A 16,339-nucleotide genomic window follows, 5' to 3' on the forward strand; every position below is an offset into this window, starting at 1 on the left:
TGTATGATGTGTGGATAATGTGGATTGATGTGGATGGATGTTTGGATTATGTGGATTGATGTGGATGAATGTAGGGATGATGTGGATCGATGTGGATGATGTGGATGGATGTATGGATGATGTGGATTGATGTGTGAATAATACGATTGGATAAGATTTGATATGGGAATGATGTGATGTGATAGGGATTGATGAAGAAAATAAAATTGTGGTAAGATGAGAAAAGATGGGGACTAATGTGAAAGGATGCAAAGTGAGAAAAGATGGAAATATTGTTGGAACTATATTTGTATGTGAAATCTGTTTTTAAATGACTGTTTTATGTCAAGAATACTGGGGAAGCATTTTGACCGTCTTGTGAATGAGGTCGTAGAGACCTATCTGTTAAAGTTGCAAACTACTGAGACGGAGAGTCAACAGAGGACGTCTTGCATAGTAGCAAGGTCGGCCGAGGTCTTGACCAACTAAATGGTGAGCTTCTGGTACAGTGTATGAGGGACCAAGGAAGCGGCCTATGAGTGAAGCACTAGGTGACCTGCGAAGGATCCTAGAGGGTGCTGACCATACGGTGCTCGGGCTCTGGGTCGCCGAAGATACCCACAAGTACGTCGGGGAAGATATTGGAACAAGGAGTAAGAGTTGTTTTCTGAATTCGGGCATGGATCTGGTTGATTGACCTTGCTGGTCCTCAACGGATGAGTCCATGGCTCTTTTATATGAATCTGTTGGTTGATCTTGCTGATCTTCAATGGAGATTCTATCTGGATATTTTTATGTGATTATATTGCCGGGTACTATGAGCTAGGAACTATTGAAAAAGGCCCCTGAGTGAGCAGGTGGTGACCGTTCTGGTTGCCAATGATGCCATAGATACATGATGAAGGAATAAATTAAAAATTAGGATTCAACTGGATAATTAGAGGATTATGATCAGTAACACTATGGTTTCATTAAATGATTATTTTAAAGATTGTTGAATTTGTGAAAAAGGCAAGTTCATATTGGGTGTGTAAGTGGTGTGACTAGTTTTATGTTTGCATGAATATCCAGCTAGGGGGCATGGGAACTCTTTTCCCTGGTACCCGGGACAAAACCTAACCAAATTCTTAATTGGATCCCATCACTACAATGGTTGGGCAGTTGGCTAACCCACGGGATTGGATGGGGTTAGGCTGGACTGATGGATCCCTAAATTGAGACTCAATTCTGTTATGGTACGATAGATTAAGTAAATCCCGAACAAAAATTGTTCTATGGAAAAGAATCAACGGCTGTGCCTCTCAATGAGGAAAAAAGCGTTGGTCTCTGTGATCCAAGTACAATCTTTTCCCTGATATGACTATGGGACTTACGGGTTCGGTCAAATCAGTTCAATTAGTTAAGGCTTTTGACTACGTTAGAGAAAAGTTATCCTAGAGGAATCGCCCGTGCTTTCCGGGCAAGAAAAGTTTTTCTGGGTTCTATTTTGGAAGAACCGATGGATTAGTCTCTTGTCCGGATATCCGTGGGACGAGGCCCCGAGTGTGGGACCCTGCCCCTCGCAAGAAGTGCTACTTCCACTGCTAGCACCCCTGAATTTGTTGCACGGTGGGGTCAGGGATCTTACTGTGGGGGGTGCATATGGGTGCCGGTGCCCAAACCCCCATCCCCCCTCTTCCCAAAGGCAAAAAAAGGAGGGGGGGCATATGGGCACCGACGCCCAAACCCCCCTGTCCCCCCTCTTCCCAAAGGCAAAAAAGGAGGGGGGGAGGGGGGTTTTGGCGCCGACGCCCATATGTCCCCCCCTCCATTTTTGCCTACCCCCTACATACCTAGCCATGCCCTCTATGTACTTATGCACACACATAGTGCCATGCCCCCTCCCCAATGTTCCCTACCCCAAAGTCATCTGACAATGACCTACAGCCCCCCGCCTACCCCCATCTCCTCTCTTGTCTTGCCTATGCTCTTGCTTTACCCTCGTACCCTCGTGCCTTGTGATACCTACACCATGCTCTTTGCCTTGGCCATGCATGAGCCCCCTGCCACCACCACTACATGCCTCTCCACTGCCTTGGATCATCCCATGTGCCTACAGCTCCAAATCTTTTTCTCGGTGACATCCGCACCCTCATGCCTTGCCATGGTTGAGATCATCACTCACCCTACTGCCCCCTAGCTATTGCGCATCACTTGCCCTATTGTAGTCGTATGGGTCATCAATGCAATAAAGCTACCCCATATAATGGAGACATGCAAGGTATCGTGGATGAAGAAGGGGATGCCAAGCAACACCAAAAGGAGTGCTACCACATTGCTGAAATTGGGCTCCTATCGCCTTCAAGGAGAGGGCCACTGTTGCCGTCAACATTTCTTCTGTTATATCCTGATTGAGAGCTCCATTTCGAGATCCATTTTTTCAAGAAAAAGACAAGCTTCTTGGACACAACATGTAGGGGTTGTGACATTTCAGGTGTTGAGGGGAAAATATGTTTCCTTTCTTGCATTTTGGCAATGATCCAAGAAGCCATGTTGAGATGCATGAGGCCCAAAGCTAGAAGGTCACTGCCACAGCTTGCCTGCACTTTGGCATGACCAAGATCATTTTCCTTCTTCTATCTACACATGGGGGTTGGAACCCAAAAAGGGAGCTTGGGAAGGACACATCGTTATAGGCATCTCGCAAAAGCAGTTCGATCTAGAACGTTTGGTCTGAGTTTGTGGAGTGTGCTAGATGCTATAGCTTTTTCTTTATATATACATGGTGAGAAGAGGCACTCAAGTATTTTTGTAGACATGCAATCCAAGGGACTTGAGCCCTACATTTATTCATAGTTGATTTGTAACTTGAAAACTTGTGGAGATGTTGAATTCATTTTTAGCCCAAATGCTTGTGGCACCCTTCAATCTCTACAAAGATGGAGGTAGCTTCACAATGTTGGGTGGGGTTAAACATGTCATCTTCATATTTGTAATGTGGTAGTTAATGAATATGGGAAGCATGGGCATGCTACACACACCTAGCTACTAGTGCATATAGCTCTTATCGTTCTTTCTCACTATGTATAGCATTCTCTATCAGTTGCTTCCAAGCCCGGGATGACCCCTAAGTGATCACATTGTAGGTAAGTTTGGGTGATCTTCTCGATCCAAATGACAACATCATCATCACTAGTGGTGAGATCTTTCTTTTCATCCTTGCATTTACCCCATGGCTTCTAACCCTCACCCATTCACATCCACTAACATTTTGCTCATACCCTACTCTAACCTCTAATCATGATAGAAATGCAATCATTTCAAATGGATGGGAGGTAGGATCTAGGCTAGAGGTACTACATATCTCACTATGGGGGGGATTTCTTCAAAGAAACCATCTCAAGTGCTAGAAAGTAGAAGAGGTTTTAACTAACTTCAAGGATGAGAGTTATTATAGGCAGGGACAATGGAGGCTTAGTAGAAACTTAAAAGAGAGCTAAAGGGTGTGTGTGTGTGGGAAAGAGAAAGAGATCGCTCTATTTTCTTCTTATGCTATAACCCATTCATCAATCCTATAAAGAGAAACTTGCATATAGGTGTGAGTGTGAGGCAAGCATAGAAACGCTTTCAGAGAGCTAGGGAATAAGAAAATGAGATTGATTCTCAATGCCAAGCAAAGAGATCGTTCATCATTTTTCCTTTTGATCTCATGTATTTGAAAAATATAAGGTGGATGATATGTTCCATAGCATTGAGACATGCTTAGTGCTATTTGAAAAGATAGAGACGTAGAGAGAGAGAGAGAGAGAGAGAGAGAGAGTGAAAGATCCCTGTCCCCTCCGCACAACGAAATCAAGGGTGCTAGCAGCGGAAGTAGCACTTCTTGCACGGGGCAGGGTCCCTCACTCGGGGCCTCATCCACGGATATCCGGACAAGAGACTAATCCATCGGTTCTTCCAAAACCGAACCCGAAAAAACTTCCCTTTCTCGAAAAGCATGGGCAATTCCTCTAGGATAATTTTACTCTAACGTAGTCAAAAGCCTTAACTAACTGAACTGATCTGACTGAACCCGTAAGTCCCATAGTCAGATCAAGGAAAAGACTGCACTTCGATCATAGAGACCAACGCTTTTTTTCTCATTGAGAAGCACAGCCGTTGATTCTTTTCCATAGAACAATTTTTATCCGGGATTTACTTCATCTATCGTACCATAACAGAATTGAGTCTCATTTTAGGGATCCATCAGTCTAGTCTAGCCCCATCCAGTCCCGTGGGTTAGCCAACCGCCCAACCATTGTAGTGATGGGATCCATTTAAGAATTTGGTTAGGTTTTGTCCCGAGTACCAGGGAAAAGAGTTCCCAGGCCCCCTAGCCGGATATACATGCAAACTTAAAACTAGTCACACCACTTACACACCCAATATAAAATTGCCTTTTTCACAGATTCAGCTATGAAATTGTATTTTTCACAGATTCAGCTGTCTTTAAAACAATCATTTAATGAACCCATAGTGTCACTGATCATAATCCTCCAAAATATTCGATTGAAACCTAATTTCCAATTTTTCCTTCATCGGTGTACCTATGGCATCATTGGCAACCAAAACGCTCACCACCTGTCCACTCAAGGGCCTTTCGATAGTTCCTAGCTCATAGTAACCGGCAATATTTTTACTTATAAAAATCAAAATGGAATCTCCGTTGAAGATCAACAAGATCAACCAATAGATCCATATAAAAGAGCCATAGACTCATCCGTTGAGGACCAGTAAGGTCAATCAACCAGATCTTTGCCCGAATTCAGAAAACAACTCTTACTCCTTGTTCTAATATCTTCCACGATGCACGTGTGGGTATCTTCAGGGACCCAGAGCCCGAGCACCGTATGGTCAACACCCTCTAGGATCCTTTGCAAGTCACCTAGCACTTCACTCATAGGCCGCTTCCTTGGTCCCTCATCCACCGTACCGGAAGCTCACCATTTAAATCGAACTGAGGCTAGTTAAGATCTCAGCCGACCTTGCTACGCAAGACATCCTCCATTGACTTTCTGTCAGCTGTTGCAACTTTATCACATTAGGTCTCCAGGACCTCATTGACAAGACGGTCAAAATGCTTCCCCAGCATTCTTGACATAAAACAATCATTTTAAAATGAGGTCATAAATACAGTTTCTATAGCGAACTCTCGTCTTTTCACATTGTTCCACATCAATCCTCATTTATTTCATCTGTATTCCCATTCTCATCACATCATAATCATTCACATCACATATCACATCTATCCCAATTTACATCACATCTCATTCATTCACATCTCGATTCACATGACATCACATCTCATTCATTCACATCCCGATTCACATGTCATCACATCTCATTCATTCACATCCCGATTCACATGACATCACATCTCATTCATTCACATCCCAATTCACATGTCATCACATCTATTCATGTCCATCACATTCATTTACATCACATCCATTTACATCCATCACATTACATTCATTCATATCCATCACATTCATTCATTCATATCCACCACATACATTCTCATAACCATCCCATCACATACATTCTATCCACAATATATCACATTACTTCTATCCACATCATATTTACATCATATCTTATTCATACACATCCATCCAATTGTTCACATGTACGACTACCCACATTTATTCATACATTCATATCTATCACTTCACATCCACATATATTCATGTCACATCACATCTCTTTTCATCACATCACATTCTTTCACATACACCTCCTCATCACATTCTTTCACATCCACATCCACATCCATTCTTTCACATCCACATCCACATCCATTCTTTCACATACATATCCACATCCATTCTTCACATACACATTCACATCCATTCTTTCACATACATCCACTCACATCTCATATCATTCATTTACATCTTGATTCACATGACATCACATCTCATCCATTCATTCACATCTATCTGATTCATATCCATGTCATCACATTCTTTTACATGCATATCCACATCCATTCTTCACATACACATTCACATCCATTCTTTCACATACATCCACTCACATCTCATATTATTCATTTACATCCTGATTCACATGACATCACATCTCATCCATTCATTCACATCTATCTGATTCATATCCATCTCATCACATCTATTCATCTCACATCTCATCACCTCTATTCACATCACATCCATCCATCCATTCATTCACACCTATCTGATTCTCATCACATCTCATTACATCTATTCACCTCACATCTCATCACCTCTATTCACATCACATCCATCCATCCATTCATTCACACCTATCTGATTCTCATCACATCTCATTATATCTATTCACCTCACATCTCATCACATCTATCCATCCATTCATTCACACCTATCTGATTCTCATCACATCCATTCATTCACACCTATTTGATTCTCATCACATCTCATTACATCTATTCACCTCACATCTCATCACCTCTATTCACATCACATCTATCCATTCATTCACACCTATTTGATTCTCATCACATCTCATCACCTCTATTCACCTCACATCTCATCACATCTCATCACCTCTATTCACATCACCTCTATTCTCATCACATCTCATTACATCTATTCACCTCACATCTCATCACCTCTATTCACATCACATCTATCCATCCATTCATTCACACCTATCTGATTCTCATCACATCTCATTACATCTATTCACCTCACATCTCATCACCTCTATTCACATCACATCCATCCATCCATTCATTCACACCTATCTGATTCTCATCACATCTCATTACATCTATTCACCTCACATCTCATCACCTCTATTCACATCACATCCATCCATCCATTCATTCACACCTATCTGATTCTCATCACATCTCATTACATCTATTCACCTCACATCTCATCACCTCTATTCACATCACATCTATCCATCCATTCATTCACATCCATCCATCCATTCATTCACACCTATCTTATTCTTATATCATATCATTACATCTATTCACCTCACATCTCATCACCTCTATTCACATCACATCCATCCATTCATTCACATCCATCCATCCATTCATTCACATCCATCCATCCATTCACATCCATCCATCCATTCATTCACACCTATCTGATTCTCATCACATCTCATTACATCTATTCATAGAATTTAAGAGAATTCTATCTTTGATATAAAGATTCTTTACGCATCTATTTATGCATAAAAATCAACTTCAGCGGGAATAACACTTTTATTAAAATCCTTTTATGCATCTATTTATGCATAAAAATCAACTTTAATGAGAATAACACTTTTGAAATAAAAATAAATCCTTTATGCATCTTTCTATGCATAAAATTAATTTTAATGAGAGAATAACACTTTTGAAATAAAAATAAATACTTTGTGCATCTTTCTATGCATAAAATCAATTTTAATGAAAATAACACTTTTGAAATAAAAATAAATCCTTTATGCATATTTGTATGCATAAAATCAATTTTAATGAGAATAACACTTTTGAAATAAAAATACATCTGTTATGCATCTTTCTATGCATAGAAATTAAATTCAATGAAAACAACACTTTTATAATAAAAATTTTCATTTTGCATCTTTCTATGCATAGAAATTAATATTAATATCAGTGATATCCATGCATATTCATAGGTGAATATGTACATGGAGTAAATTAGAATATTTCTTTTAGAATGCACAAACGGTGGGAAATACTCGTTTGGAATAACATTAAAAAAACTTTCTTTTCCACAAAATTCTAGAAAACTTTGCCATAACCTCCTTTGTATGGCTAACCATTTCTCATTTTTATCATTCTATTTTCAACTTAACCCAAATTAGATGTAAAGGACTCTAATCTACACAATTTTCAATTTCCAAGAGAGTAAACAATAAGAAAAGTTTAATTAATCTTTTTGCTAATCATTCTAGGATAAAGAAGGGCTGAATTATAAAGAAGAGAAGGGGGGTGGCCTTTTCATCAAGGCATAGCATTAGAATTTACTTCAATCAACTATAAAATAAGAAAATCAAGTAAACCATAGATTTAAAATTAAAAAGTAAGAAAATTTTAGCTTACATGGAGTTGTAAGCTTTCCTTTGGCTTGAGGGATTGAGGGTTCTACTCTTGTTTGAAGCAAGAGTGGCCACCAATTACTTTGGAGAGGATTAAGCCAAAAACAATTGAATTATCAATAAAATTCAATGTAAATGGCTCTGGGTGTAGGAGTAGAGTAACAATGCATAAACACTATTAAGGTTTTACAAAAGGGAGAGGCTTCTATTTATAGGAAAAAGTGAGCCTCTAACCAAGCAAACTGATTCTAAAATTTTCTAGATCAGTTTGGTCAATTTTTGACCATTTTTGGGTCACTTTAGCTTAATTTTTGGATCTAGTTGAAATAGGAGAGAGGAGAGATGAAAATATCTCATTATTTTTTAGTTTAAAACTCCTCCATACATGTGAAATAGGTGCCTCCTTCATGAGGGGAGATCCCCACACTGAGGTGTCAAAAATACATCATTTCCTCTAAATATCTCTTAGTTTTTAACTAATAAACCTTGTACTCAGTCAACTCTTCATCTTATGTGAGCATTTACTCATTTTTAGGAGGTTTTCTTTTATTCTTCAATTTATCTCCTCCCTACATTTGGATTAATCTTATTGGTCCATAGGAACCTTAATTGGAGCATAATTTAAAAATTTCTTAAAATCTAGATCCTTAGGCTAAGGTCCTTTATACCTATTTTTAATTAATTCTAATTGCACATTGGAAAGTTCTTTTTGAATTTTTGTTTCAGGGGAAACCATTTTGGACACTAGGAGGATTTTTATATCCAAAATCAATTTTGAATTACCTCCCTCTAGACATTTTCTCTCTCTAGGTCAAAATAGGGTAAAACAAGATCTTTCTTTTATTTTAAAGAGGGGAATAATTATAAGATCAGAAGGGGAGGTTCTTACACCTACTTACCTCAAAATCTGGAGGGAGGAATCTTACATCCTACCCCACTTAAAAAACGCGAGATGTCCTCATCTCGCAAAATTAGAGGACAACTCTTTCCCTTAAGATCCAACTGATTCTGGGGTTTCTTATAGTCTAGTGAACCCAACAGAATCCTAGGAAAAAGATCCCTTATATAGAACTCATCATCAGATAATAATTCACTCAGATCATATCATTTGGGTCAATTGTTAATAGTAGCAATCTGTCAGCACAATCCACTAATCTCATAGTGATTTGCTGAAGTCATTATCGTCATTCCAGTTATAAACATCATCACAGGAACTCGTCCAATTCATCCTCATTATGGTTTTGCTCAACTTATCGCTTTTCAACCAAAACTCAGGAATCATCATTTTTCAATCAGAATCCAAATCAACTCATCAGTTCTCAACCAGAGTTTTTTTTAATCATATCAACCACATTTGAATTCATCATCTGGATAGCATTTTTGTTTATAGTTTCAAGTCTTAGATTTACTCATATATACTGCCAGTAAAGAGCTGCAGTTATACCCTCGGTATATACGAGTAGTCACGGTCCTTGGAATTATAAGGTAAATACCATCATGTCTAGGCCTCAAGCAAGTCAAGGATTCCATGCAATTGCGGTACTTCCCATCTGAAGACCCAATTAGTAATTTATGAATTTCAGTTCGAATATCAAATTGTATGAATTTCATCACAATTTGTATGAATTTCATCACACAATTACAACCTTTTACTACTACTTCATAAGTTTTTGATATTTTTGGCTTCACGGTTGATCCACATTAGCCAATTTTGCTCTGATACCAGCTGAAAGATCCCTGTCCCCTCCATGCAACGAAATCAAGGGTGCTAGCAGCGGAAGTAACACTTCTTGCGTGGGGTAGGGTCCCTCACTCCAGGCCTCGCCCATGGATATCCGGACAAGATACTAATCCATCGGTTCTTCCAAAACCCGAAAAAACTTCCCTTGCCCGAAAAGCACGGGCGATTCTTCTAGGATAATTTTACTCTAACGTAGTCAAAAGCCTTAACTCACTGAACTGATCTGATCGAACCCGTAAGTCCCATAGTCTGATCAAGGAAAAGATTGCACTTGGATCATAGACACCAACGCTTTTTTCCTCATTGAGAGGCACAGCCGTTGATTCTTTTCCATAGAACAATTTTTGTCCAAGACTTACTTCATCTATCATACCATAACAGAATTGAGTCTCATTTTAGGGATCCATCAGTCCAGTCTAACCCCATCTAGTCCCATGGGTTAGCCAACTGCCCAACCACTGTAGTGATGGGATCCATTTAAGAATTTGGTTAGGTTTTGTCCCGGGTACTAGGGAAAAGAGTTCCCAGGCTCCCTAGCCAGATATTCATGCAATTTTAAAACTAGTCACACCACTTACACACCCAATATGAAATAGCCTTTTTCATAGAATCAGCTGTCTTTAAAACAATCATTTAATGAACCCATAGTGTCACTGATCATAATCCTCCAAAATATCCGATTGAAACCTAATTTCCACTTTTTTCTTCATCTGTGTACCTATGGCATCATTGGCAACCAGAACGCTCACCACCTGTCCACTCAGGGGCCTTTTTGATAGTTCCTAGCTCATAGTAACCGGCAATATTTTCACTTATAAAAATCAAAATGGAATCTTCGTTGAAGATCAGCAAGATCAACCAACAGATCCATATAAAAGAGCCATAGACTCATCCGTTGAGGACCAGCAAGGTCAATCAACCAGATCCATGCCCGAATTCAGAAAATAACTCTTACTCCTTGTTCCAATATCTTCCACGACGCATGTGTGGGTATCTTCGACAACCCAGATCCCGAGCACCGTATGGTCAGCACCCTCTAGGATCCTTCGCACGTCACCTAGCACTTCACTCATAGGCCGCTTCCTTGGTCCCTCATCCACCGTACACCGGAAGGTCACCATTTAAATAGAACCGAGGCTAGTCAAGACCTCAACCGACCTTGCTATGCGAGACGTCCTCTATTGACTCTCCGTCAGCTGCTGTTACAACTTTATCAAATTAGGTCTCCACAATGTCATTGACAAGACAGTCAAAATGCTTCCCCAACATTCTTGACATAAAACAATCATTTTAAAAGCAAGTCATAATACAGTTTCTATAGTGAACTCTCGTCTTTTCACATTGTTCCACATCAATCCTCATTTATTTCATCTGTATTCCCATTCTCATCACATCATAATCATTCACATCACATATCACATCTATCCCAATTTACATCACATCTCATTCATTCACATCCCGATTCACATGACATCACATCTCATTCATTCACACCTCGATTCACATGACATCACATCTCATTCATTCACATGTCATCACATCTATTCACGTCTTTCACATTCATTTACATCACATCCATTTACATCCATCACATTACATTCATTTACATCTATTCACGTCTTTCACATTCATTTACATCACATCCATTTACATCCATCACATTACATTCATTCATATCCATCACATTCATTCATTCATATCCACCATATACATTCTCATAACCATCCCATCACATACATTCTATCCACATTATATCACATCACTTCTATCCACATCATATCTCATTCATACACATCCATCCAATTGTTCACCTGTACGACTACCCCTATCTATTCATACATTCATATCTATCACTTCACATCCATATATATTCATGTCACATCACATCTCTTTTCATCACATCACATTCTTTTATATACACATCCTCATCACATTCTTTCACATACACATCCACATCCATTCTTTCACATACATATCCATATCGATTCTTCACACACACATTCACATCCATTCTTTCACATACATCCACTCACATCCCATATGATTCATTTACATCCTGATTCACATGACATTCCATCTCATCCATTCATTCACATCCATCTGATTCACACCCATCTCATCACATCCATTCATTTTCATCCATTCATTCACATCCATCTGATTCACATCCATCTCATCACATCTATTCACCTCACATCTCATCACCTCTATTCACATCACATCCATCCATCCATTCATTCACACCTATCTGATTCTCATCACATCCATCCATCCATTCATTCACACCTATTTGATTCTCATCACATCTCATTACATCTATTCACCTCACATCTCATCACCTCTATTCACATCACATCCATCCATCCATTCATTCACACCTATTTGATTCTCATCACATCTCATTACATCTATTCACCTCACATCTCATCACCTCTATTCACATCACATCTATCCATCCATTCATTGACACCTATCTAATTCTCATCACTTTTCATTACATCTATTCACCTCACATCTCATCACCTCTATTCACATCACATCCATCCATCCATTCATTCACACCTATCTGGTTCTATCACATCTCATTACATCTATTCACCTCACATCTCATCACCTCTATTCACATCACATCCATCCATCCATTCATTCACACCTATCTGATTCTCATCACACCTATCTGATTCTCATCACATCTCATTACATCTATTCATAGAATTTAAAAATAGAATTCTAATTTTGATATAAAGATTCTTTACGCATCTATTTATGCATAAAAATCAACTTCAGCGGGAATAACACTTTTATTAAAATCCTTTTATGCATCTATTTATGCATAAAAATCAACTTTAATGAGAATAACACTTTTGAAATAAAAATAAATCCTTTATGCATCTTTCTATGCATAAAATCAATTTTAATGAGAGAATAACACTTTTGAAATAAAAATAAATGCTTTGTGCATCTTTCTATGCATAAAATCAATTTTAATGAGAATAACACTTTTGAAATAAAAATAAATCCTTTATGCATCTTTCTATGCATAAAATCAATTTTAATGAGAATAAAACTTTTAAAATAAAAATAAATCTGTTATGCATCTTTCTATGCATAGAAATTAAATTCAATGAAAACAACACTTTTATAATAAAAATTTTCATTTTGCATCTTTCTATGCATAGAAATTAATATTAATATCAGTGATATCCATGCATATTCATAGGTGAATATGTACATGGAGTAAATTAGAATATTTCTTTTAGAATGCACAAACGATGGGAATTACTCTTTTGGAATAACATAAAAACAAACTTTCTTTTCCACAAAATTCTAGAAAACTTTTCCATAACCTCCTTTGTATGGCTGACCATTTCTCATTTTTATCATTCTATTTTCAACTTGAATTAGATTTAAATTAACCTCCTTTGTATGGCTGACCATTTCTCTTTTTTTATCATTCTATTTTCAACTTAAATTAACCCAAATTAGATGTGAAGGACTCTAATCTACACAATTTTCAATTTCCAAGAGAGTAAACAATAAGGAAAGTTTATCATTCTAGGATAAAGAAGGGCTGAAGTGTAAAGAAGAGAAGGGGGTGGCCTTTTCATCAAGGCATAGCATTAGAATTTACTTCAATCAACTATAAAACAAGAAAATCAAGTAAACCATAGATTTAAAATTAAAAAGTAAGAAAAATTTTGCTTACATGGAGTTGTAAGCTTTCCTTTGGCTTGAGGGAGGGTTCTACTCTTGTTTGAAGCAAGAGTGACCACCAACTACTTTGGAGAGGATTAAGCCAAAAATAATTGAATTATCAAGAAAATTCAATGTAAATGGCTCTGGGTGTAGGAGTAGAGTAACAGTGCATAAACACCATTAAGGTTTTACAAAAGGGGGAGGCTTGTATTTATAGGAAAAAGTGAGCCTCTAACCAAGCAAACTGATTCTAGAATTTTCCAGATCAATTTGGTCAATTTTTGACCATTTTTGGGTCAGTTTAGCTTACTTTTTGGATCTAGTTGAAATAGAAGAGAGAAGAGATGAAAATATCTCATTATTTTTTGGTTTAAAACTCCTCCACACATGTGAAATAGGTGCCTCCTTCATGAGGGGAGATCCCCACACTGAGGTGTCAAAAATGCATCATTTCCTCTAAATATCTCTTAGTTTTTAACTAATAAACCTTGTACTCAGTCAACTCTTCATCTTATGTGAGCATTTACTCATTTTTAGGGGGTTTTCTTTTATTCTTCAATTTATCTCCTCTCTACATTTGGATTAATCTTATTGGTCCATAGGAACCTTAATTAGAGCATAATTCAAAATTTTTAAAAAATCTGGACCCTTAGGCTAAGATCCTTTATACCTAATTTTTATTAATTCCAATTGCACATTGGAAAGTTCTTTTTGAATTTCTGTTTCAAGGGAAACCATTTTAGACACTAGGAGGATTTTTATATCCAAAAATATCTCAATTTTGAATTACCTCCCTCTAGACATTTTCTCTCTCCAAGCCAAAATAGGGTAAAACAGTATCTTATTTCAAAAAGGGGAATAATTATAAGATCAGAAGGGGAGGTTCTTACACCTACACACCTCAAAAGCTGGAGGGAGGAATCTTACACAGAGAGAGAGAGAGAGAGAGAGAGAGAGAGAGAGAGAGAGAGAGAGAGAGAGGAGTAGGGGAGAATGAGAAGGGGGAGAATAGAGTTGAAGGTACAGAGGGAGAGAGGGCATGGAAAGACATAGGGAGAGAGAATGGTGGCAATGAGGGAGAGGGAGAGGGAGAAGGATAGACAAAGGTGGGAAGAGCATGCATGAGAGTGCATGTACAAGGAAGTAGAGAGAGAGTGTGAGAGAGAGAGAGAGAGAGAGAGAGAGAGAGATTGCAAAGAGAGAGGAACAGGGAAGATAGAGACATGAGACTAGGCAAGATAGGCATAGAGGAGAAGATACAGAAGAGTAGGACAACAGAGAAATGAGCATAAGATAGGTAGAGAAAGAGAGGGGGAGAAGGATATATAGAGGTGGAGAGAGCATGCATGAAGGTGTGGATTAAAAGAGAGAGAGAGAGAGAGAGAGAGAGAGAGAGAGAGGGGGGGGGGAGGGGGAGGGGGAGAGAGAGAGAGAGAGTGTGTGTGTGTGTGTGTGTAGAGGGAGAGGGAGAGGGAGAAGGAGTTGGTTGCAATGGGTTATAAATGGGAGAAGGAGTTGGTTGCAATAATGGGTAATAAATGGGAGAAGGAGTTGGTTGCAATGGGTTATAAATGGGAGAAGGAGTTGGTTGCAATGGGTTATAAATGGGAGAAGGGGGAAGGAGGTGGTGAGAAAGCAAGAAATGAGCATAAGACAAGTGGAGAGAGGGAAAAAGAGAGAGTGGGTAAGAGGGAAGGAGGGCATGGAGTGAGAGAGAGAGAGAGAAGAGGGAAGGAGGGCATGGAGTGAGAGAGAGAGAGTGAGAAGAGGGAGAGCATATGGTGGCAATGAGCGAGAGAGGGATAGAGATAGATAGGGAAAGAGAGACAAGGAGAGAGAGAGAGAGAGAGAGAGAGAGAGAGAGGGAGAGGGAGACCAAGTTGGTTGCAGTTGGAGGAGGGGGGAGGAGGTGGGCTAGGCTAAGCTGGGCTGAGGTGAGGTGGGATTACGGAGGAGGGGGGCTGGGCTGAGGTGGGAGTAAGGATGAGGGAAGAAGAGAGAGAAGTCAAGGGTATAGAGAGAGATTAGTTGTGAAAAAAAAAACCCACTCCAAAGCCCGCTTGGAGAAATTGGCTTCGTGCTCACACTCCTACCTACGCACAAAATTTTCATCCCTTAAGAAATTAGAATCTAAAGCTCTTGTTAGGCTTTTCAAAAGGATCAAGGTAGAGTATGGTCTTATATAACTTGAAACACTTATTTGGGCTATGAATATATCCTAAATAAGCGTTTGTATCAACTTGAAGCTTGTATTTTCTAAAATAAGCTTTTGCATCCCTTTTGTTGAGAGTGAATAATAAGAAACTAAAAATCAACTTATGGTGACTAACTCAATAATTATGATCTTTTTTCCCATGATAACCCCTTCATGAGGAAATTGTAGATCATCTTGTGATGGCCAACTCAACAATTATGTAGTGCTAATGCTGATGAGCATGAAAAGAAAGCTTGTTGAATCCTCAAGATGAGACTTATAGGAAAGGGAACCCCATCTACTTTCATTCTTATACCTATTAATGCATCTCAAGTTCCTCTCAATTATTTGCTAAATGAATAGAGTTTTCTGGACCACCACTTTTTATGAATAATCTCTACTGAAGTTTCTAAACTAATTTACAAATACTTTCACTTGAGGGTAATACCATCATGAGTTTAAGAGATGAGCATCCTGCTCGCCCAAGCTCAATGCTCTAGAACTCTTAGGAAGTAAAATAATAATAGTTTTGGACAAATTCCTCCATCTCTAGCTTCTATTAGCACTTTGTCTTCTATAGGGTTGAGTCCAAAAATTGTGAGTTAGACCCTTCCTCAAATGAATAGGGATTTTTCTTTATTGCC

This window comes from Cibotium barometz, chromosome 38 (genome assembly GCF_041138505.1).
Source record: "Cibotium barometz isolate CiBa-2024 chromosome 38, ASM4113850v1, whole genome shotgun sequence".
Classification (NCBI taxonomy): Eukaryota; Viridiplantae; Streptophyta; class Polypodiopsida; order Cyatheales; family Cibotiaceae; genus Cibotium; species Cibotium barometz.